General features: G+C 37.1%; 3 long non-coding RNA genes across 3 annotated transcripts; all 3 read right to left on the bottom strand.

Moving 5' to 3' along the window:
- Positions 1–408: 408 nt before the first annotated feature.
- Positions 409–8,982, bottom strand: LOC139939128 (uncharacterized). Its single transcript, XR_011786265.1, has 4 exons — positions 8,943–8,982; positions 7,936–8,014; positions 5,713–5,786; positions 409–3,180 (listed from the first exon to the last, which is right to left on the bottom strand). It is a non-coding gene; the product is annotated as an uncharacterized lncRNA (long non-coding RNA).
- Positions 8,983–9,809: 827 nt separating this feature from the next.
- LOC139938919 (uncharacterized) lies at positions 9,810–16,107 on the bottom strand. Its single transcript, XR_011786235.1, has 6 exons — positions 15,539–16,107; positions 15,225–15,306; positions 14,587–14,755; positions 13,635–14,356; positions 12,981–13,340; positions 9,810–12,855 (listed from the first exon to the last, which is right to left on the bottom strand). It is a non-coding gene; the product is annotated as an uncharacterized lncRNA (long non-coding RNA).
- Positions 16,108–16,964: 857 nt separating this feature from the next.
- Positions 16,965–18,589, bottom strand: LOC139938920 (uncharacterized). The gene is made up of 3 exons (XR_011786236.1): positions 18,452–18,589; positions 17,691–17,790; positions 16,965–17,211 (listed from the first exon to the last, which is right to left on the bottom strand). It is a non-coding gene; the product is annotated as an uncharacterized lncRNA (long non-coding RNA).
- Between the last annotated feature and the right edge of the window lie 5,471 nt (positions 18,590–24,060).

Raw genomic sequence — 24,060 nt, 5'->3', positions numbered from 1 at the left:
ACTATCCTATATTTAACGATTCTTTTTAGGAGATTTCTTCAACATAGTTAATTGATGGGCTATCTTTGCCTGAGTCTAAAGATGGAGTTTGACCGTAAAGAAGCAGCACGCACCTCCGCACAAGGCAGAAGTGCCACACACCTCCGCATCAATGCAGAAGTGGCACGCACCTTTGCATGATGAGTGCAATCTCACAATGTCACCATTATAGGAGCTGATCACCCATGATGAGAGACAGACCGTACTGGGATACAATGCAAGACATCATACTGGGGTGACGAGCCTTCCAAATGCTGTCGCCTCCATCTTTTGAGTTTAATTAGGTTTACAAATGTAGACTAACCCCCCCCCTTCACACTGCATAATCCCACTCCCCCCTCCCCACCCCCCCCCCCCCCCCCTCCCCCCAAAAAGATAAAAATAAAAAATAAAAGTATGTTCCCGAGGCTTTGCACTCATGAAATGTTAGCTTGGTAGCAGAATAATTCCATTCCAATATTGTGCATGTGGCGTGATTGTGTCCAGGAAAGGTTTTTCATACTCACAGTCCTCACTTTTTACAATGAAGTCACATGGGAAGTTGGGTCCAAAGTGTCCTCTTGTCCAATTAGTACAAATTATTAAAACCAAACACCAAACACAAATACATGTCACTTTTATTCTAAAGATAAGGTATTCCATTATTCTTCAAAAGAAGTCTTAATAATAAGGTATAGCATTATCACTCAGTCTTTGGTCAGGAAAACACATTAAATTTGTGGACATACCAAATCTTTAAAATTAAAAGTATTTCAATTGAGAGCTGACAACTCATCACAATTACACATTAATGCCTAAGAATAAACATAAAAGTAAAAATTACCAGACACTTCTTTACTGCAGATACACATGATTTATTCGCAATAACAAACTTTACAATACCCAATTAAAGGCAGTGGACACTATTGGTAATTACTAAAAATAGTTATTGGCATAAAACCTTTCTTGGTAACGAGCAATGGATATAGGTTGATGGTATAAAAGTTTGTGAGAAACGGCTCCCTCTGAAGTGCCATAGTTTTCGAGAAAGAAGTAATTTTCAACAAATTTGATTTTGTGACCTCGAGTTAAGAACTTGAGGTCTTGAAATCAACCATCTAAACGCACACAAGTTCGTGTTGCAAGGGTTGTTTTTCTTTCATTATTATCTTGCAACTTTGACGACCGATTGAGCTCAAATTTTCACAGGTTTGTTATTTTATGCATACAGTATGTTGAGATACATGTACACCAATTGTGAAGGCTAGTCTTTGACAATTACCAATGGTGTCCACTGCCTTTAAAACAGCATTGCTTTTTATTTCAAATTAAAAAACAATTTGAAGAAATAAATTAACATAAACAAGTACAGGTACACGTATGTATTCACAAACACGTAACAAGACAGATAAACTGCAAAGTTGTCAGCTCACAATTAAAATATTTCAAAGCCATTGCACAACAATTTCTAATAATTGTCATATCGAACACTCGTATGGAAAAAAGAATTAAAAAATTTTTGTTTTTAAAGGATTAATAATAATAAAAAAAGGTATGTTGTTGTAACTCCTAAGCTTGAGTGTAAATGAGGAGTGTACAATTTTGTGAACTTCTGGGAATATAAAGTATACTATCTGATTGGAATTTCACAGATTAAGTCATAATGCAAATGGCATTATCAAGGTGTACAAAAGGGCGATAGTTCCATACCTTTGACCTTTATACCCCAGAAACAAATGGAACTTTCTGTTCTCTCAAGTTGCAAGTTCCCCCCCCCCCAAAAAAAAACAAAAACATAATTACAAAACTGAGTTTGCCCGGTGGCTAGAGGCAGTGTGAATCCTTGCTTAGCAGCAGGTTCTGCAAATGAATTAATAGATTTGCATCCAGTATAAAGAATATTAATTTGGTTTGTACCCATATACACTGATGAATTGCCACTGTTTACTCCGTACTTACACAAGTAAAAAATCACAGGCATATTACTCGGTTGGGATTCAAACCCACGACCGTTGCAAATCTACAGCAGTGTCATACCAACTAGACCACTGAGATTGCCCGGTGGCTAGAGGCATTTTGAATCGTAAGTGTAGCAGCGGGTACTGCCTAGGATTTATAGATGTTACACTTGCATCCGGAATAAAGAATATTAATTTGTTTTTTTTACCCTTACACACCAACAATTGTTAGCACTTATACTCAGAACTTACCAGAGTTCTGCGAAGAAAAAATATCAAAGGCATAAAAAAAACTATTAATCAGGTGGGATTCAAGAAAAAAAAAAATGACATCGCACCGTGGCTTTGAAGACAACACAAAAAAGAACAACACTAATGCATGCAAGGCAGTATGACAGTCTGATGGTCAACAAACTCCTACAATATCAAGCAAATCTGAAAATGAACAAGCACATAAAGATTTCTTACATGTACACATTTACAACTTCAATAATGAATCATACTGTCTTGCATAGCATTTTTGGGACGGGAAAGGTGCACAAATACATAACTCTCATCCATTCATTCGTTCATTCATTCATTCTATCTACTGTACACAACTAAATGATATGGTTTCATGGATAATGTATAGGAGCAAATAGAGTCCATTTCATACTGTAACAACTACACTTAAAACATTATGAAGTATCAAACACTTTTCAGTTACAAAATGAAATTCATTTACAATTTGTACAACAATCATTCATAACTCCTAACAAAATACATACGTGCAGGGATACATCTATATAGACCACACACACAAATGTTTGTCATTGGATTAGGGAAAAATGCTTCAAGTGTCATCATTTGTAGGTACCAGAAAAAATCATTCACAGCACGTCTGTGGAAATGTTTTTTTTTCAAGGAAAAGTAACGGAGGACAGGATTGAAATCTACATGGCATTATCTGCATTTCAGTCTTGGGTATACAAGTTTCTGTGTCTTTTGCATATTCATGGAGAGCATTTTTTCCAAGGACAAGCATCTATGAGTGATTATAGTACAACAAATATTGAATACATTTCCTTTTTGCATTGTCAGAACTTGATCAATCTGCACCATGCATTCTCATATGCATCCAATGTTTGCATTTAACACAACTAACCATAGTCCTTTGATAATACTTGCTCCTTCAGTGATGTCAAACATTTCACATAGACAAATCCTAAGAAACATGAAAAAAAGACACATTCAATTTAAATGTTTTATAAAACTATTTATGAACAATGACACACAGCATTACAAAATGATTCTGAACTTGTAGGTGACATTAACATAAAGAGACCCAGTTAAGGAAAGGACATACAAAAAAAATGAATCACAGTTGTGGGTACTCTTTGTTCTTTGATGCATGGTGCACAATTTCAATAATCATGAAAACAGATTACTTTGTTTTCAATACTTCATATTCATGGACTCACAGTCTGGTGTCTCTATTAATTCAGACGTTTTTCCCTTCATCTCAAACTAGGGTTTCTTTTTAGCTCTTTTTGCATTCGATTTTGTTATGTGCGCACATGATTGCATTTTTCTCGTTCAGTCATTCAATGTTGCTTCGCTTTAGGCATTCTATTTCATTTATCATGTTTATAGGTAATCAAGACTTCACTTTGACCATTCTTAAGTTGAATTTATATAGGCTCTTTGTCTGGAATATGAATTCCCTAAATGAATCAGAGAGGCAATGAAGAAGTCCATAGTGTTCACCTTCAAACTTGGGGGTGTGTATAGCAAAAGGTGGAGGGGAGGGTTACGGTAAGGCTCTTTGTCTGGAAAATGGATTCCCTAAATGAATCAGAGAGGCAATGAAGCAGCACAAAGTGATCACTGCATACATGGTGGTATGGATAGCAAAGGGTGTGTGTGGGGGGGGGGGGGGGTTAGGGTTAGGCTCTTTGTCTGGAATATGGATTCCCTAAATGAATCACAGAGGCAATGAAGCAGCACACAGTGATCTTCTGCATACATGGTGGTATGGATAGCAAAGGGTGTGTGTGTGGGGGGGGGGGGGGGTAGGGTTAGCCTCTTCCTCTGGAATATGGATTCCCTAAATGAATCAGAGAGGCAATGAAGCAGCACACAATGATCACCTTCATACTTGGTGGTGTGGATAGCCAAGGGTGGAGGGGGGGGGGGGGGTTAGGGGGTTAGGGTTAAGCTCTTTGTGTGGAATATGGATCCCATAAATGAATCAGAGGCACTGCAGCACACAGTGATCTCCTTCATACTTGATGGTGTGGATAGCAAAGGGCGTGTGTGTGGGGGGGGGGGGGGGTAAGGGTTAGGCTCTTTGTCTGGTATGGAAGTTCTCTAAATGAATCAGAGAGGCCATGGAGCAGCAGACAGTGATCACCTTCATACTTGGTGGTATGGATAGCAAAGGGTGTGGGGGGGGTTAAGGTTAGGCGCTTTGTCTGGAACATGGAAGTTCCTAATGGAAGTTCCTAAATGAATCAGAGAAGCAATGAAGAAGTCAACAGTGATCAACTTCATACTTGTGGTGTGAATAGCAAAGGGTGGAGGGGGTGGGGGAGGGGTAGGGTAAGGCTCTTTGTCTGGAATATGGATTCCCTAAATGAATCAGAGAGGCAATGAAGAAGTCAACAGTGATCAACTTCATACTTGTGGTGTGAATAGCAAAGGGTGGAGGGGGTGGGGGAGGGGTAGGGTTAGGCTCTTTGTCTGGAATATGGATTCCCTAAATGAATCAGAGAGGCAATGAAGAAGTCAACAGTGATCAACTTCATACTTGTGGTGTGAATAGCAAAGGGTGGAGGGGGTGGGGGAGGGGTAGGGTAAGGCTCTTTGTCTGGGTGGATTCCATAAATGAGTCAACGAGGCAATAAAGAAGTCCACAGTTTGTCCAATATTGGTAAACCAGGGTGTTTTAACCATAAGGATTGTAGCTAGACTCTTTCATTAATTTGTTTACTGAATTGTTGTTGATGTTAGCAGGGGTTCTGGCATGTGTATGTGTGTGTACTCCAGCTTATCACAACTAGCCATTCTACACTATACACAGCTAGTGAAGAAATTAAATGCTGGTGTTCATAAGCGCAGAATAATTTTGCGGTAAGCAGAGCCAAGATTTTGAGCCATAGAGTGATGTTTTCCGGTCTTAAGTTCCTCCACTTATTTGATCAGCCTCTTCACAATCAGCTTTAAATTGTTCCTTTCTACATCCTCATATTTTCGTTTGTGCCAATTATTTATAAGAGATTTAAAGTGAAGACAATTATTTGTTTCCTTTTTCTTTTGGTTTCTACAGACAAACAGCTACAGAATAACTTACTGGCATCTGGCCAATGAAAATGAAAGCCAAACATGAAACCAGCTCCCTCAAGAGTTCAGCATGCACGATCCAACTCCTTTTTTGAATTTGTCATCCATAGGTGTTTATGCGCATGTGCACGTCTCATTTGCATATTTCATAGGAAGGGCCTATTCGTCATCAAAGTTAAAAAAACCAATAACGATAGAAAAAACACCCTTGTTGCAAAACTTTTTTCAAAAACTACCTTTAAACCTATGTTACTTCACAAGGAGATGTTTCTCACAATTTGCTTATACTATCAACAGCTCTCTACTGCTCGTGACCAAAACTATAAAGTTTTTGGGCTAACAATTATTTGGTGTAATTACTACTAGTGTTCAGTGCCTCTATAAAGACCATTTTAAAATACATGTATGTACTTACCACAGAACAACAGCAAGATGATTTACAAATCATTGTCAGAAACATTTGTATCAGAGTTTCTGTCAAAGCATGGTCTACAAGAGAACAAAATGTACACATAATCAGTTAAAACAAGTGTTCATGATCAAACACACTTGAATCACATCAGGGCCTAAATTATAATAAATAAATAGTAATATTAATACTTGGTTCTTATACAGGGATGTATCAAAGTAAGAGACATATTCCTTTACAGTATCATGTAATGGTTTCAATGTGCTGTGGTGCAATATGCTGCGGATCAGACCAGGAACATATGGGCAAAACCATTCTCTATATATGATAAGTGTGCTGATTTTCATACATTACACAACAAACATGACCTACATCTTTACGTCCAATCCGAAGGACGGAGCAATAATGGTTAGGACACTTAACCATCGCTTTGACTTTCTGATTGAACGTAAAGCTGTAGGTCCCGTGTGTTGTAAACAGCATGTAAAAATAGTGCAGTTCATATCGAAAAGCGAACAGGTTACTGCGCCCCAGTATTCCTGGTTTAATTGGCTGCATAATGCGCCATAGCACCTTGTAAAACAATTTCCAAAAATAGGTCTCATAAATGTAAGCTCCACTGTACCTGGCAGGTAAAATAATGCGCACTTTGATATGCCCCTTAGGGGTGTGATAAAGCACACTGTAAATGTACATGTAAAACCAAGTATTATTAAAAAAGGTTAATGACACAAAATGTCACCACTCAGAGTCGAACCCATACTCTGCTGATCAGAAACACCAGAGCTTGAATTTGGTGTTCTCATCAGCTCGGCCATGACTGCCGCATCAAATGGCTCCACCAAAACATAGTGTTAGCCAGAGGGGTGTCTGGGTGTCTTTTGGACACCCTGTTTTTAATTTGGACACCCTGTTTCATCTGTCATTTACATGTAAACTTATTGTAAGTGAACAATTTGGACACCCAGTTTTAAAATTTCCACCAAATTTGGACACCCTTTTACCAAATTCTGGCTAAAACCTTGCACCAAAATATTGCATTAACAGCCCACCAAGGTGGGCTACCTTAGAAAGATATAAATATTAATTAAACTGTATAAAATGTAAGGTGTCTTTCTTCTTCATCTGTTTTTCCCCCTCAAAAATGTATGTTTATGAGTGTATGTCGAATGCTGAACTTGCATTTCTAGCCACAGATATGAATTGTGAAGGGATTAATGAATGTGAAAGAATGTATAAAATATAAATCACTTAAGTAATCAAAGTGCCATTTTTCAGAAAGTCAATGTTGACCCTGATAAGATGTTTCTTGAAGAATTGATCTGTGTTTTGAGGCCCAACGTAAGGAAATCCCAGTTGCAAGAAGTGCAGGGCAAAATGTTTGTCACTCTAAGGCTTGAGATTTAAAGAAACGGTAGCTAGCAAAAAGAACCTATTTTGGTAGTCATGGTAGAACACATGGCACTTACATGGCACATGGTGCAAATGGAAGTATAGGCCAAATACTACTCCATCAGGTTATTATTCACCTTTTACTATTAAAATGGCCAGCCCAGCACTACCACAGTCACCTCTGTCCTAACTCTATGCATCCACTGACCATGCTGCTTAGAGTAGCAGATCTTCATGCATTGTCAGTGCTTACTTACAAAGGTCTTACAAAATGCTTTCAAAGGAATTTCATGGCAACAAAGGCTCCATTAAAAGAAGGAAGTGAGTATGCAAGAGCATAACAAAGAAAGTGTTTAATGTTGATAATGACCAGCTGGAACTCTGTTTATAACCAATTATTTTTGGTTACTATACACTACTCTTGGTGCAAGACAGTTCTTGTTGCGGGCAATGCAGGCGCTGTTGGTGAGTTGGTCGCGCTGTGTTAAAGAAAAACGAGGAATGTCTTGCACCAAGAATGCATCCGAGTCATAGAAATTAAACAAACGCACGGAGCTCAAGGTCGTCAGAAAACGGATACATTTTTACAGAGTTTCTTAATGTATTATGCCTTTGAACCAAAAAAGCATAAATGAATGGGAATAAAAGAGCATTCACTCGTTCTTAAATTTGTGTTTAAAACTATGCAGGGTCGTGGCCATGATAAAAGGCCCTCGCCTTTCGCTCGAGCCTTTACCAAATGGCCAAGACCCTTCCGGTTTCACACTGCTGTTCATGACTACCATTTCGTTCCATTCATTAGACCTCGTCTATTGGATTAACAAAAATTAAACTTACCTTTATAGCTACTGGCCAGAATGAGTAATGCCGGGAGTGCATTAAGTTACTTCAATGTATGGTGAAGATCTTATTGAATCTAAAACAGATCAATGGTCAAAGAATAGAAATTAAAGATAAATTATAAATTATTATGTCAATTGCATCAAATAATGTCACTACCCTCCAGCAGGACCCCACCAACCTCCAGAAATTGTTATTATTAATATTATTATTATTATTATTATTATTATTTTGGACAATCTGTCGTTTTGTGCGCACAGTCTTGTTAACTCCCGGGAGAAAGGTTTACGATATCGCAACTCACCATTCACACTAATCTCTCTCATAGTACAAACATTGGTTTAACATCTATGATTATGAATTGCACAAATCAAGAAATTGTGATTCAGTAACTAGACGACAATATTTGTTCTCTAGTCATTGTGAAAACAGCGGTTAGCTGGGGGATTCGAACCCACAATATTGTGATGTAAGTCCTGCAGTCTAACCACCTGACCACGGTGACACTACATTAACATGTACTTTAACTATACTAACTACTCTGGATTTATAGTTATAGCCCTATTTAGTATTATTAAAAGGAAAGTACACGTTTGGTTATTATTACTCAAAATAAAAATTAACTTAAAAACTGGCTTGACGATCATTGGACTTGGATGGCTGATGGAAGTATAAAATAATGTAGGAAACGACTCCCTCTATGGTTTATATGGGATACACCTAGTAGTAAGAAGACTGGTCTTTAACAAAATAACAATTACCAAACGTAAACAATGCTTTTCAGTACACTACGTACATACAAACGTGTACATTAGGCTTAGCTTACTACATAGATGCGTAGACCAGCTATCCGAAGAAAACGATTTAAAAGTAGCTTCTCTCGAGCGGACGGCGGAATGAACCATATAAATGTACTCTAACAGCCCTTAGCTTGACTTGTGTGCTTTAGTTGCTTCATAAATAACACTTAACACAGATATTAACAGTCAAAATTGTACACTTACTCATTTTATACTTCCCGCGATGATGTTCACCATCTTGAATTGATCGCGGAATGCAACACTAAACATAACTAGTCTACAGAGGGCGCTAGGGTTGTTCTTAGCTGAAATTAATTTTCTTTGGCCCTGTTATAACAAAATATACTACCAGACTAAAGTTACCAGCATAATACCATGTCATGTTCAGCTTGCGAGTGGTATCCAGCTCGTTTCTGCTTAACATACAATTCTTTGAAATAATGGGCCCTGGATGCCATGCCACCTAGGCCCCCCGGGGGGGGGGGGGGGGGGGGTGGGGGATGGGGGATGATGGGAGGGGCAAACCCGGGATTGTTCAGGTCCTGGGGAGAATGGTGGAAATTGCACTCTGTGTCCTATTAAACTAATTTTGACCATTTAAAATATTGCCTTGACGGGAACAGCCCTTGACTAATAATATTATAGTGGTTATAATGTTTACAAGTTGGCAATATCTTAAAAGAAGTATTCAAAGTGTACAGAGGTAACACAACTTCTCAGACTGAGTGCACATTGCTTAAGAGTTTTGGCAATATCTCAACTTCTCAGATTGTGTACTACTATGGGACTTTCTTCTCTCAGGAATTTTTGCAATAATATCTCAAAAGAAGTATAAGAAGCGTTACTGCGATATCTCTAACTGTGTCTTGATCTAGGGATAATATATTCTTATAGTTTTGGCAATAAAGTAGTGCAGCCAAGCTTGAGTGCAGCGGCTTTGGGTTAAAGTAAAATGTGTTTTAAGACATTTTTCACTAGTGGCAAAATAAGCAATTTCTTTTACGGGGGTATTTTATTATTTTACAATGTTAATTAATCACAAGGTTGTTTCTTGTTTCACATGACCAAGGTATTTATTTCACACTAAGCCATAAACATAAATGTGGCAAAATAAAATGAACACTTTGAAATTACTATACACATAACGGGCAAAAACACTTAAAAGTTAAAGACAGTGGACATTATTGGTAACTGTTAAAGACTAGTTTTCAACATATGCATAAAATAACTAACCTGTGAACATTTGAGCTTGATCGGTGTCAAAGTAGAGAGATAATAATGAAAGAAAAACCACCGTCACACAAAGTTGTGTGCTTTAAGATGCTTGATTTCGAGACCTCAAGTTCTAAATCTGAGGTCTTGAAATCAAATTCGTGGAAAATTACTTCTTTCTCAAAAACTATGGCACTTCAGAGGGAGCCATTTCTCACAATGTTTTATACCATCAACTTCTCCCAATTACTCATTACCAAGTAAGATTTTATGCTAATTATTGTTCTGAGTAATTACCAGGAGTGTCCACTGCCTTTAAGTGATTGATAGTTATGGTAATAGGCATTAATAGGGCCAACTGAAATTAATTAGGTTAGAAGACAATACCAGTATGAAAACAAAGGGTAGTGCTACATAGATTGGTTTTGACCATTGCAAATACTTGGTACGCAGGCATAGCGATCAAGTTTGATTGCGAGCTGGATCAGCATGCACCTTGTTCAACAGCGAGGGCTTCCCAAAAGAATTTGCGAAAAAGGTCTTTGATGACATTAGTTAACAACAGGGTGGACCACGTGAAGGTTGTCATCTTCCACCCCACAACAGTTAAAGGGATCATAATACATCAAAGTGTGTAACCATTACAACGATTGCTTCTTTGAAATGTTACCCCCCTTTGATACCTAGCCTACGGAGTAAAAAACCAGAGATAACAAAATACTCTGGAAAACCCCACTTAAACTTATCTATAATAACTATGACTTAAGAAATGGTTTCAATTTTTCAATTAAAGTTGTTGACCATGATTATGCGGTTAAAGAAAATTGTATATACTGTTTTCTTGCAGTAAAACCAATTAATTACTTTCCTTTGTCTAAGATAAGATACATTATATAATTTAAATCAATATCCTATATCGGAAGTCATTGTTAATAGTGGCTAGCTCCCTTTGTCTGCAGAGTGAAGAAACACTCTTGTGTGAAAGTACTCTTGAAAACCCTGATATTAGCATCAAATAGCTACTACATGGGCATTATCAAACTTGTCAACAATTTTGTAATTAAAAAAAACCTTGTTAACAAGTACTCTCAACTACAAAACTGTTGCGAATGGTATATCACAATACCAATCTTTGTGTGGCATTTTTGCCACAAAATTAACACAAGATAAAACAATGTCATGTCCTTTGTATTAAAAAAAAATACCATAATTAACAAGCAATCTCAAATATTGCAAGGTATAAAGATTATGGATACTGAGTGTGACATTAATGCAACATAATTAACAGTAGATAATATAAATGTTGTCACCATTGTTATAACCATTGTCATTAATATAGCAACTTGTACTCGGTGCCCGGCGAACAGCGCCCTCTATTGAGCAAAAACTCAACATCATGCAAATTTATAATAAATAGAACTGCCTAGCTCATAACAATGAACATTACAATTAATTAGCATAACAATGAGGACTCAAACACCCTCAAGGAACACAGTACAATGTCATGACCATAATTTAAAACCTCAATAACAGTTATTGAGAGTCACAATATTGATGTCCTTAAATAATAATACAAAAAAAAACATGGTGGCCACCATGTGGGGGTACCCCCAGAACACTTATAATATTGTTTGGATGAATAACGGAAAAGACAGAGTGACACTTAATAAAAGGTACCATTCATATTTAATACAATATTCAAATTCAGTAAAAGTAAAAACTAAATTTTATTAGTTTGTAATGTTAAACCACTCATAATATAGAATACACTACATGACAAGCTTGTTGTCTTTATATTTCTGATGAGTTTACCCTATTGTTTCATATTTGTAATGAGCAATTGCATTACAAATTTACATAACTTGTTTCATGCTTGTAATGCAGTACTTCATTACACACTTGAAACTATTACATACTTGCAATGAGGTATTTCATTGCAAGGATGTTTTGCATGAGTGTAATGAAATACCTCATTACAAACAAGCAATATTAAAAATGTGAATACATTAACTTGTAAGGAATTATCTCATTACAAGTTATTACGTATTCTGTCTACAAAATAAGTTGAACAAGGCAGCTTGAAGCAGGAACTTCATCACATCAAGACATCACTACAACTCAACAAGTTAAATACCTTAAATTCTTACAGCCAGCCCAAGCCATTCCTCATCACACCAGTAGACAAAAGTCCGCAGTTCAAGGCTACCATCACCCTTTGAAACATCGGCCATGCATCTCACAAGCTTCAACGAATCGTCAGCCAAGCTCAACTCAAGACCTTCCCAGAAACAAACAAGATTCAAACATCACTTCACACAGACGACCAGCATGCATTCCCTCCGAATGCGATGACACAGAGGAGACCTGCTGCATTCATATCCATGAGAATCAAGAAACATAAAGCGCACGACAGTCTGGGACACCATGACAAATCAGCCTTGATCAAACACTCACACAAACAAAAGGTCTTTCAGAGCCAACACTCACACAAAAGAGTGTACCCACAAGTTAAATATACATATTTATAGTTTCTTCCTATTTCTATTTACCATGCAAAGCTTCAAGCAATACTACAAATATTCAAGTCATTGTTCCACAATAAGAAAACTTTGTTGTGTAAGTGAGTTTAATCTGCAGATGAATCCGGATGATCATGCTGTAATATCAAGATCCATTGGAAGAATTGTTCAATGTTGTTCATGCTCTTGGAAAGTCAACTCATTGGTCGAAGTACATCCTTAGTAACAGTCGAAGCTGGTGGATATGACCTTTGATGAGGGCAGTCATCATGAAGAAACAGTCCTCCTTTACAAAGACGGTGTTGAAGCAACAGTTTTATTGGTGCTGCATAATGTGGCTCAGCATCTTGACGTAACCAGCTCTTAGTTGTTCCACTCTGTTCATCCTGTAATATGGTATAAAACAAAATTGAAACAAAAAGATTTGTAATTTCAATTTTTGTGTTTAAGCAAAGTTTATTTTCCGCACGTTAATGGATTTCTCAGATTTATTAGCTAAAAGAGATCTTACCTTCAAGGATCCTGGTAAGTAGTTGTAGAAATACTTAATGTATATCTCCTCAAGCCATGACGTATCTATCTTTGTGTTGTGATGTCACATCTTCATGGTCCATGTTGACAGGATGGCAGAAAAGTAGTCATCACAATAACCTGTATGTAAGTAGTAGAGCGACAGGTTGTCTTTAGCCGACGCCATCTTGAGAACCTCTGATGGCAGCCTTCTACGCCCGTCCAGCATCAGCATCTTAAGCTCAGTTGTTTCTGGTTGTGTGCTGTGTCATTCAGCTGATGTAAGAATGCTACATCAATGGCCATTGGTAGTATTCTTGTATAGACCCCGTCTAGCGGATGACCTCTAGGGGTGCGCCATCTGAAAGAAAGTTGTTATCACATCAGTACAAACCATATAGAGACTAATATAATGTAACCATCTGATGATCATTACGGGACTACTGCTTCAAAATAAAATCACAAAATTAGCTCAAAAACTGAGTTCAAACACCACTTTTCATAAACAAGTTTGAAGTTTCTGTCATCTCAAAGATGCAGACTGTTAAAAAGATTGATGCAACACGCTCTATCCACAATCCTTTAAAGTTACGTTATTACATATGTAACGTCTGTTTTAGTTTTATGTCAAAACAAATATAGTTGCCATTATTACATCTGTTGTTGATCCATCAGACTGCAATGCATTCTCTCATCCACCAGACAGACAGGAACACTCCTCTATGAAGCCAGGCAACCAGCGGTTGTCTTCTTGGTCATCGGCAGATGGACGTCACCAGCACGAACGCAGATTCCATTGATGTGCAGTTTTCATTGGACTCCGTAGTTCACAGGCAGTTGGTTTCGCATTTCACCATTGCAGTTAATAAAAGACAAACAATAGATACATTCAGAAAATGCACTTCCAAATAGAGTTATTCCATTTAGTTTGGGAATAGTTCAGGTCAACATAAATGTGAGTTTGAGTTTTTCGATCATATTATTCGTTAGGGTTTATTTCTTTGAATTTTTAGAGTCAAATATTTCTCATCAACTCATGTGTCAGCATTTAACAAATGGTAAAATAAATTGTAAATTTTTCGTTAAACTTTGATGAACACTGATGAACACATCAGAGGAAAGAAAGGAATGTTTAAGTTTTTTTAAGGGTTAAACTGCATGGTTTTATTGAGCTAGTTTTGTTTGGGCATTCAAAATAAGCCACATTAAGTTTTCAAAAGAACTTTTTTTACAACTTAATACTCATGGACAGTAAAATAACTTATACTGTATTTTACTTTCTTAAGTCGTCTGACCTGGAAACTTGCATCCTCAGTCCACAAGACACCCTCGTCCTCCTTCCATGATCCTTGGTAGCCATTATCCTTGTGACATCACCTGTATATGGAGAAACATTCAACAACTGCATCACTAAGTTAGTTCAAAAATTGAGTTCAGTCGCTGCTTTTCAGCAACAAGTTTGAACTGTTTATGTCATCTCAAAGACATGGATTGTTGTAAAAAGATTGACGCAACAAACTTTCTGCGCAATCCTTTAAAGTTATGTTATTACATGTGTAAAATCTGTTTTAGTTTAATGTCAAAACAAATATAGTTGCCATTATTACATCTGTTGTTGATCCATCAGACTGCAATGCATTCTCTCATCCACCAGGGAGACAGGAACACTCCTCTATGAAGCCAGGCAACCAGCGGTTGTCTTCTTGGTCATCGGCGGATGGACGTCACCAGCACGAACGCAGATGCCATTGATGTGCAGTTCCATTGGACTCCGTACTTCACAGGCAGTTGGTTTCGCATTTCACCATTGCAGTAAATAAAAGACAAACAATAGATACATTCAGAAAATGCACTTCCAAATAGAGTTATTCCATTTAGTTTGGCAATAATTTAGATGAACATAAATGTGGGTTTGAGTTTTTCAATCATATTATTCTTTAGGGTTTATTTCTTTGAATTTTTAGAGAGTCAAATATTTCTCATCAACTCGTTTGTCTGCATTTAGCAAATCGTTAAGAAAATTGTAAAATTTTTGTTAAACTTTGATGAACACTGATGAACACATCAGAGGAAAGAAAGCAATGTTTAGGTTTTTTTAAGGGTTAAACTGCATGGTTTTATTGAGCTAGTTTTGTTTGGCCATTCAAAATAAGCCACATTAAGTTTTCAAAAGAACTTTTTTACGACTTAATACTCATGGACACCAATAACTTAAAGTGTATTTTACTTTCTTAAGTCATCTTACCTGGAAACTTGCATCCTCAGACCATAAGACACTCTCGTCCTCCTTCCATGATCCTTGGTAGACATTATCCTTTTGACATCACCTGTATATGAAGAAACATTCAACAACTGCATCACTAAGTTAGATCAAAAATTGAGTTCAGTCGCTGCTTTTCAGCAACAAGTTTGAACTATTTATGTCATCTCAAAGACATCGATTGTTGAAAAAAAAGATTGACGCAACAAACTTTCTGCGCAATCCTTTAAAGTTATGTTATTACATGTGTAAAATCTGTTTTAGTTTAGTGTCAAAACAAATATAGTTGCCATTATTACATCTGTTGTTGATCCATCAGACTGCAATGCATTCTCTCATCCACCAGGGAGACAGGAACACTCCTCTATGAAGCCAGGCAACCAGCGGTTGTCTTCTTGGTCATCGGCGGATGGACGTCACCAGCACTAACGCAGATTCCATTGATGTGCAGTCTTCATTGGACTCCGTAGTTCACAGGCAGTTGGTTTCGTATTTCACCATTGCAGTAAATAAAAGACAAAAAATAGATACATTCAGAAAATGCACTTCCAAATAGAGTTATTCCATTTAGTTTGGGAATAGTTCAGGTCAACATAAATGTGAGTTTGAGTTTTTCGATCATATTATTCGTTAGGGTTTATTTCTTTGAATTTTTAGAGTCAAATATTTCTCATCAACTCATGTGTCAGCATTTAACAAATGGTAAAATAAATTGTAAATTTTTCGTTAAACTTTGATGAACACTGATGAACACATCAGAGGAAAGAAAGGAATGTTTAAGTTTTTTTAAGGGTTAAACTGCATGGTTTTATTGAGCTAGTTTTGTTTGGGCATTCAAAAATAAGCCACATTAAGTTTTCAAAAGAACTTTTTTTACAACTTAATACTCATGGACAGTAAAATAACTTATACTGTATTTTACTTTCTTAAGTCGTCTTACCTGGAAACTTGCATCCTCAGACCATAAGACACCCTCGTCCTCCTTCCATGATCCTTGGTAGCCATTATCCTTTTGACATCACCTGTATATGAAGAAACATTCAACAACTGCATCACTAAGTTAGTTCAAAAATTGAGTTCAGTCGCTGCTTTTCAGCAACAAGTTTGAACTATTTATGTCATCTCAAAGACATCGATTGTTGTAAAAAGATTGACGCAACAAACTTTCTGCGCAATCCTTTAAAGTTATGTTATTACATGTGTAAAATCTGTTTTAGTTTTATGTCAAAACAAATATAGTTGCCATTATTACATCTGTTGTTGATCCATCAGACTGCAATGCATTCTCTCATCCACCAGGGAGACAGGAACACTCCTCTATGAAGCCAGGCAACCAGCGGTTGTCTTCTTGGTCATCGGCGGATGGACGTCACCAGCACGAACGCAGATTCCATTGATGTGCAGTCTTCATTGGACTCCGTAGTTCACAGGCAGTTGGTTTCGCATTTCACCATTGCAGTAAATAAAAGACAAAAAATAGATACATTCAGAAAATGCACTTCCAAATAGAGTTATTCTATTTAGATTGGGAATAGTTCAGGTCAACATAAATGTGGGTTTGAGTTTTTCGATCATATTATTCATTAGGGTTTATTTCTTTGAATTTTTAGAGTCAAATATTTCTCATCAACTCATGTGTCTGCATTTAGCAAATCGTAAAATAAATTGAAAATTTTTCGTTCAACTTTGAGGAACACTGATGAACACATCAGAGGAAAGAAAGGAATGTATAGGTTTTGTTCAGGGTTAAACTGCATGGTTTTATTGAGCTAGTTTTGTTTGAGCATTCAAAATAAGCCACATAAAGTTTTCAAAAGAACTTTTTTTACGACTTAATACTCATGGACAGCAATAACTTATACTGTATTTTACCTTCTTAAGTCGTCTTACCCGGAAACTTGCATCCTCAGACCATAAGACACCCTCGTCCTCCTTCCATGATCCTTGGTAGCCATTATCCTTGTGACATCACCTGTATACGGAGAATCATTCAATAACTGCATTTAAACCACAAATTTAGCTCAATCATTGAGTTAATGTAACATGACATCATCGGTCATAAAATAAATGGGTATGTTCATTCCCAAGAGGAATGTCTGTGTCAGTCACATTAACTAAGATGTAATGCCATTTGGATTGAGTTTCAAAATGAAATTAACAATTTTTGTACAACAATTTATCGACCATGTATTTCAAAATATGATGATATCCACTATTATTTTATTTCTATAAAATAAATTGTTGGGCATCAGACATAATGGCATTTTACACCATTACAATATGAAGTCATAGACCCTCCCCCCAAATAGTGAATCCCCCAGCTCAATTTGACCTTTGCAGGAGCACCTCTTTAACATAAATAAACAAAATATCATCATTTCAGGAAAATTCTTTACAAATTACGGTCCTGAATGAACTTCCAAACTATTAACATCATGCAAATAAACTTACCCTCAGGTTGTATTCCTGAACTTTAAATTGAGTGTCGTTTCCTCACAGCATACCTCCACTCACCACAGCTCCAATGGTGTCAACAGGGTCTGGAAAACAGCTGAAGGGAATGAAACATAAAAGATGTTGAAGGGTATCAAACATAATAGCATTTTACACCATTATCAAATGAAGTCAGAGACCTCTCCCCCCCCCCCCCCCCCCCCCAAAAAAAAAAAAAAACCAAAAGAACTCAACAATTTTCATATCAATTTGAAAAGTAGTGAAGCGCAGAACTCGCAGGAGGCTCTCTTTTAAGCAATAGCACATCAACGATAAAACAGTATTGTCCAAAGACCCACAGTTCCTGTATCACAACTTGTACACAAACCTGTGAAAATTTAAGCTCAATCGGTCATCAGAGTCGGGGGAAAAATACTGGGAAAACCCACCTATGTTTACGCACACGTTTCCCCGGGTCACAACAAGTGTTTATAATAATCAGTTGTTCTCAATATTGAGAATTGAGAATTGTATTAATGTCTTCTCAAAAAGTGAAGCATCTCATGGAATAATATTTCGCAGGGAAGTCTTTAACCATTAGCTTCTGTAAAACCTGTGAGTTATTTATTATTCTGTGAACTTTAATTTGTTGTTCTGTTCAGAGAGTGTTCATTGGCTTTAACCAAAATTAACCAAATATGATAATTTCAGGATTTTTTGTTAACAATTTTGGTCCTGCAAAAACTTCTAAACTATAAACATCCTGAACATAAACTTACCTTCAGGTTCTATTCCTGAACTTTAAAATGTGTAAGTGTTGTTTTCCTCGCAGCAACCTCCGCTCACAACAGCTCCAATGAAGTCTTCATGGCCCTGGAATGACTGGTGCAGTTTCCATTGGACTCCATATTGCGTATTCACCATTGCAGTAAATAAAGAACAGGAAATACATACATTCAGAAAATGCACCTCCAAACAGAATGATTCCATTTAGTTTGGGAATATTTCAGGTGCATATAAATGGTGTGAGTGGTTGTTACATGACAAGTGACTGATAACGGATGGTGTGGAGTTATAGATGGGGTACGTTTTCGCTGTCGTATAACGAACCCCTGATTGTTAAGATGTAACATGCAAGCATGGAAATGAGCTTAGTAGATTTTAAAGTGATGGTGTAGATGGGAGTGAGCTTGTTAATCATGCAGTTTGGTGCAGGTTTGATGTTAGAGTGAATAAATGGTGATAATAATATACCTTTAGGATGGACGTAATCCCTCTGTGCCGTAATACCACGAGATTACAGTGGTTGCTGGGTCTGTCATGAGAGAGCATGTAGATGAGAAGGACTCCATCCCAGGTTCTCAATCTCAGTCACTGCATGTTGGGAAATAAAGATAACATTCTCTAAGTTGTGAAACATGTTTACCAACATCAGAGTAAAAGATGGTAGCTCCAGTGGTTAGAGAGTAGTTTTGGAACGAGGGGCAAGGTGCTAAATAATGTACTTGAACGAGACTGAATGCATTGGAATGCCATTTACATGTAAACTTGCTTATAATACGTTTGTCATGTAATTGTATTTCTGTTGCTTTTACACTTCTTGTTTTCCTGTCGTTATCATTCACAAAAACTACTAAGCATGTAGAGTGAATTTCTCAAGAACTACAGCACCTCAGGTAGTAATATTTTTAGGAAAGCTTTACACAATCATTATCTTTGGTGTAACTTAAATGTAAATCTGCGGACATTGTCTTTTGTGTTACCAAAAGTATCCAATTGCATTAATTTTTAAAGAGAAGTAAAGATCACACACTTTGTGTAAGCTTTAAAAAATATATCCAGTGTCTTTCACAGGATGCAAAGATCTTGCATGTAGCAACTAGGGTTCTCCAGATATATTTTTTGGTAAATACTTAAACATTGATTTAAAGTTATAACGTCATCTTATTCCAAAACTTGTTAAATTTTATTGCCACACTGAGGTCCAAGTTCAAAGTGAAACCCTAGCCTGTTTGGATCACACACTAAGCGCTGGAATCCAGAATCCATAACCATCCATATACCATAAAAAAGAATTGTGTAGGCTTCTAACGAAATTTGTCTCATTAACATTATTTTTAAGAGTGACCACTAACTGTTTAACTTTCTTTTATTAACCAGTCTTAAAAAGATCAGGTTTCAAAGAAGTTTGACAAAGATCGGTTTCCCATAAGCAGCCCATTCCACATGCAGGATTGTAAAAGAATGATCGCTGGGGAGTATTTGGTTTTGCCAAAGTTGTTTCTGTAAATTAAAAGATATCAAACTACACACTATCCACTGTGAAACTATCCGAAATCTCATTGAACGCAGGAGTTGGCTGAAATTTAATTGTTTCTCTTTTGTGAACCATCCAATTCACCTTGGCCATTTTTTTCTTCACCTGGGCTCTGTGACTTTCACTATGGTTTCAAGGAATGCTCCCCCATCCAAGCCCAGACCTTTTAAATTGTTGACTAATTCTCTGAAATAAAATTTCACACTTCCCCAATTTCACGGCCTCATTTGCTCTTACTATGTCATGCTCTACTCCAAATGTAAACAAGCACAGTATGTTGGACACTGCTGGACCATAGAGCTAGGACCCTAGATCCATGGCTGGACACAGTACTGCTGACCTTAAACAAGGTGAAGGCTTACCAATAAACCACTTATCACTCAGGTTGACTTCCCCTCATTTAACAGTAATCTATCTGGCTGTGTTCATGATAGCCTCAAAGTGAAAACAATTTAAAACTGAGGTTATTGCTAGTTAGCAGAGAACTCTATAAAAACAAGGTCAAAAGGAATTGAAAAGGCAATTTCAAGGAGAATGATGAACTAGACAAAGATTTCATAGTGAGAGCATCTCAACCGCAGAGTTTCTGTAGTGTTTTTACTTAATACATGGAGGCATGCATTAGCCCACAAAGATAACCTGGAATTGTGGAAGAGTAGTGGCCGAGCAGTACTGTCAAGAGCACCGAATTCAAACTCTGGTGTTTCTGATCAGCAGAGTGAGGGTTCAAATCCCCAGCCGTGCCACTTGTGTCCTTAGGCAAGACACTTGACCATTGCTTTGTCCTTCGGATAGGACGCTAAAGGCAGTGGACACTATTGGGAACTACTCAAAATAATTATTAGCATAAAACCTTTCATGGTGACGAGTAACGGGGAGAGGTTAATGGTATAAAACATTGTGAGAAACGGCTCCCTCTATAGTGCCATATAGTTTTCAAGAAATAAGTAATTTTCCACGAATTTGATCAAGAGACCTAAGATTTAGAACTTGAGGTCTCGAAATCAACCATAAAACGAACATAACTTCGTGTGACAAGGGAGTTTTTTTTTCTTTCATTCTTATCTCGCAAGATCGATGACCGTTTGAGCTCAAATTTTCACAAGTTTGTTATTTTATGCATTTGTTGAGATACACCAATTGTGAAGGCTAGTCTTTGACAATTACCAATAGCGTCCACTGCCTTAAAGAATCTTATTATATTTACTATAGACAAGAGACACAATTTTATAATCCAATGTTATGCTCAAAAAGTAAAGTGGATGACATTTATGTATCAATGTTTGGACTATTATCAGGCAGGCTACAATAGAACTTGAGGCAGAGATGAGGCAGACACAATAAGAAACTTAGTCTTAAACCTAAAACAATTCAACGAGGGGGAGGCATATGTTAACTAACGAAGGTGAAAATTGGGAGAGCATTTGTTTGCTACTTCTTTTTTGCAGGGATAATTTTCTGGACCAACGCGGCTGAGCTCACTGTGAGAACAAACATAGAGACAAGCTTGCAAATAGACTTATTGCCAGATGCAGTTTTAAATAAGAATTCCAGGAGTGTGAAGGGCAAAATATTTCCTAGCCCACCTTGTTGAGCTGTAAATGGTTTGTATTTTGTATTTATGTTTTCATTATTTTGTTTCCTTAATATATATAGTAAAACATATTAATAATAATTGAATCACCTAGCAAATGTTTTAATATTTAATATTAATGAGGGTTAAAACAACATTCTCCAAAGAAAATGATGTAGGGCACATGGCTTATTTAAGTCTTTGTATTTATTTCACTAAATGGTCAGCAGAACATTCAGTCACAAGATCTGATCCTCGTAAAATTTAAGTTAAAAAGTGTTTGATAAAACTTTTCCGGAGGGCAATTTTTCTTTATATGGCCCATTATTGTGACCAATTTTTGTACCTAGTAAAAAGTTGTAGAAACGCCTAAAGTACTAAGTTTGCATTTGCAAGTGCAACTAACGAGTGGAGCCTTACATGGTTCTAAGTTTTGGTCAAGTGATAGGAGACTCTTTGTTTGGCAAGTCAAACCATGATCAAACCACAAACAATTTATTTACAGATTGTTTTTACATCAAGCGCGAAAGGTAACAGATTTGCCGCGATTATAGGGACACCTTGAAAACAGGATGTCCTACGATACGAGAAGAAGCATTTACATGTAGACGGCGAACACAGCATTTAGTAACGCAGCACAGCATAGCACATGGTGCACAGGAAAACAAGGCAAAATACTCCCATAAATATAAAACAACATCTAACTAACTTCAGTCATCTAGCTTACTTTAAAAAGTTACCATCCGCATCCTGCCACAACCACCCTTACCGTAGCTTAGCGGTGAGTCAACTGGCCGACCACGCTGCCAGAGTTTTAACAAAAGTGAAAGAAATCTGAACGGAAATTTCCACTGAATCACGTGCTAACAGAAAAGAAAAGGAACTTACGTAATACTTTTACAACTGGGTAAATCATCAAAACAAAGGCTCATAGTCGAGGGGTAGAAAACTCCACATGATAACAACAAACAAAAGCTGGGCCTGAAGAAATGCAAGCTGTATTTATGAATGATTTCAATGGATGGATAATAGCTTGCATTTCATGGGCTTTTACTTTCCGTGTTCTGATTGGTCTGCTCAGTGACGTATAAGTCACGTACACATCCAGGGGTCAATTTCATGAATACTGCTCAGCAGGTTTGTCTGCTTCTGATTGGATGGCCATGGATCCTCATTTTGTCACAAATTCTTAATGGGATTTCGTGTGTTAAATGCCCTCCATTAAGAACTGTGCTGGTGAAAATACCAAGATCTGATTGGTCGACCGCTCTTGAGCTTGGATCCTCATTTTGTCACAAAACTCTTAATGGGATTACGTGTAGTAAATGCTCTTCATTAAGAACTGTGCAGGTAAAAATACCACGATCTGATTGGTCAACCGCTCTCGAGCTTGGATCCTTGTTTTGTCACAAAACTCTTAATGGGATTTCGTGTGTTAAAGCCAGTGCGGTGTAAATTGATGCACTATATATACATGCTAAGAAAAAGCAGGTAACTGGGCTGGGGTAATGTTCTCTTTTTTATTTTGATATCTGTCTAGCCGCTGCAAAACTTTTGAAGAAATTCAAAATTAGAGCGCCCCTGTTCAGTGTTACTGGGTCTATTCGTTCTTTTTCTCTATTGGGTTTTGCTGAAAGGACATTAATTACACTAAATAGTGCATAAATGACTTACTAGATTTGTGAGGTGGCAAATTGTATGGTGTCAAAAGGTCTATTGTGGTGAACCCTGCAACATGTTTATGAGATGGCAAATATTATACGAATGTGCAATTGTTTTTGCTAGAAAACGTTAATTTGTTTATTTTTTAAAGCAAATACACCTCTTAAAACCAAAGGTCTTATTGTGTTTTTACCATTCTATTTTGATTGAAAAAGCAATGTCTAAGTTGCCAGTCCATTAACTAATGGCATGCAGCATTCAATTCAGTGTAATGACTGGTTAATTAATTGTAATTATTTGTGATTGGCTGATTTTAGACCATCTGATTGGCTGACAAGCTACAATCTTAGACTGCTCCAACTTTCCCTATCCATAGGGAAATACACAACTTCCCTGAAAACTGAACAAGCAACCAACATACTCTGTGCACTGATGCCCCAGCTAGCACACAATGTTTTCATGCAGTTTGATTGGCTACAAGTTTGATCTTCATTTGAATAGAGACTGTTCCAAAACATGGAACACAGTGTCACCTCTATTACAGTGTGTACAGTGGTGTAACTAGACATTTTCATTTGGTGGGGCAAGTGGGGGCAAAGATTAAATTTGGGGGGCCAAAGAAGTGCAAGATAATTATTAAATATGTTAACTGATATATAGTTGATACACACCAATGCAGTTCTAAAACAGTCTATAGTCAGCATGTAACAAAAGATTGCGAAAACAACAAAATCTTAGAGAACATGTCATTTTGTATAAGATAAAACTTTTTGACTGTATAAAAGGATTAAATTACCAACTGTGGTCAACAAGTACCAATTTAGAGTTGTATACGG

This window comes from Asterias amurensis, chromosome 6, assembly GCF_032118995.1.
Source record: "Asterias amurensis chromosome 6, ASM3211899v1".
Classification (NCBI taxonomy): Eukaryota; Metazoa; Echinodermata; class Asteroidea; order Forcipulatida; family Asteriidae; genus Asterias; species Asterias amurensis.
The sequence above is the reverse complement of the archived record's forward strand: the minus strand, read 5'-3'. Positions and strand labels throughout refer to the sequence as shown.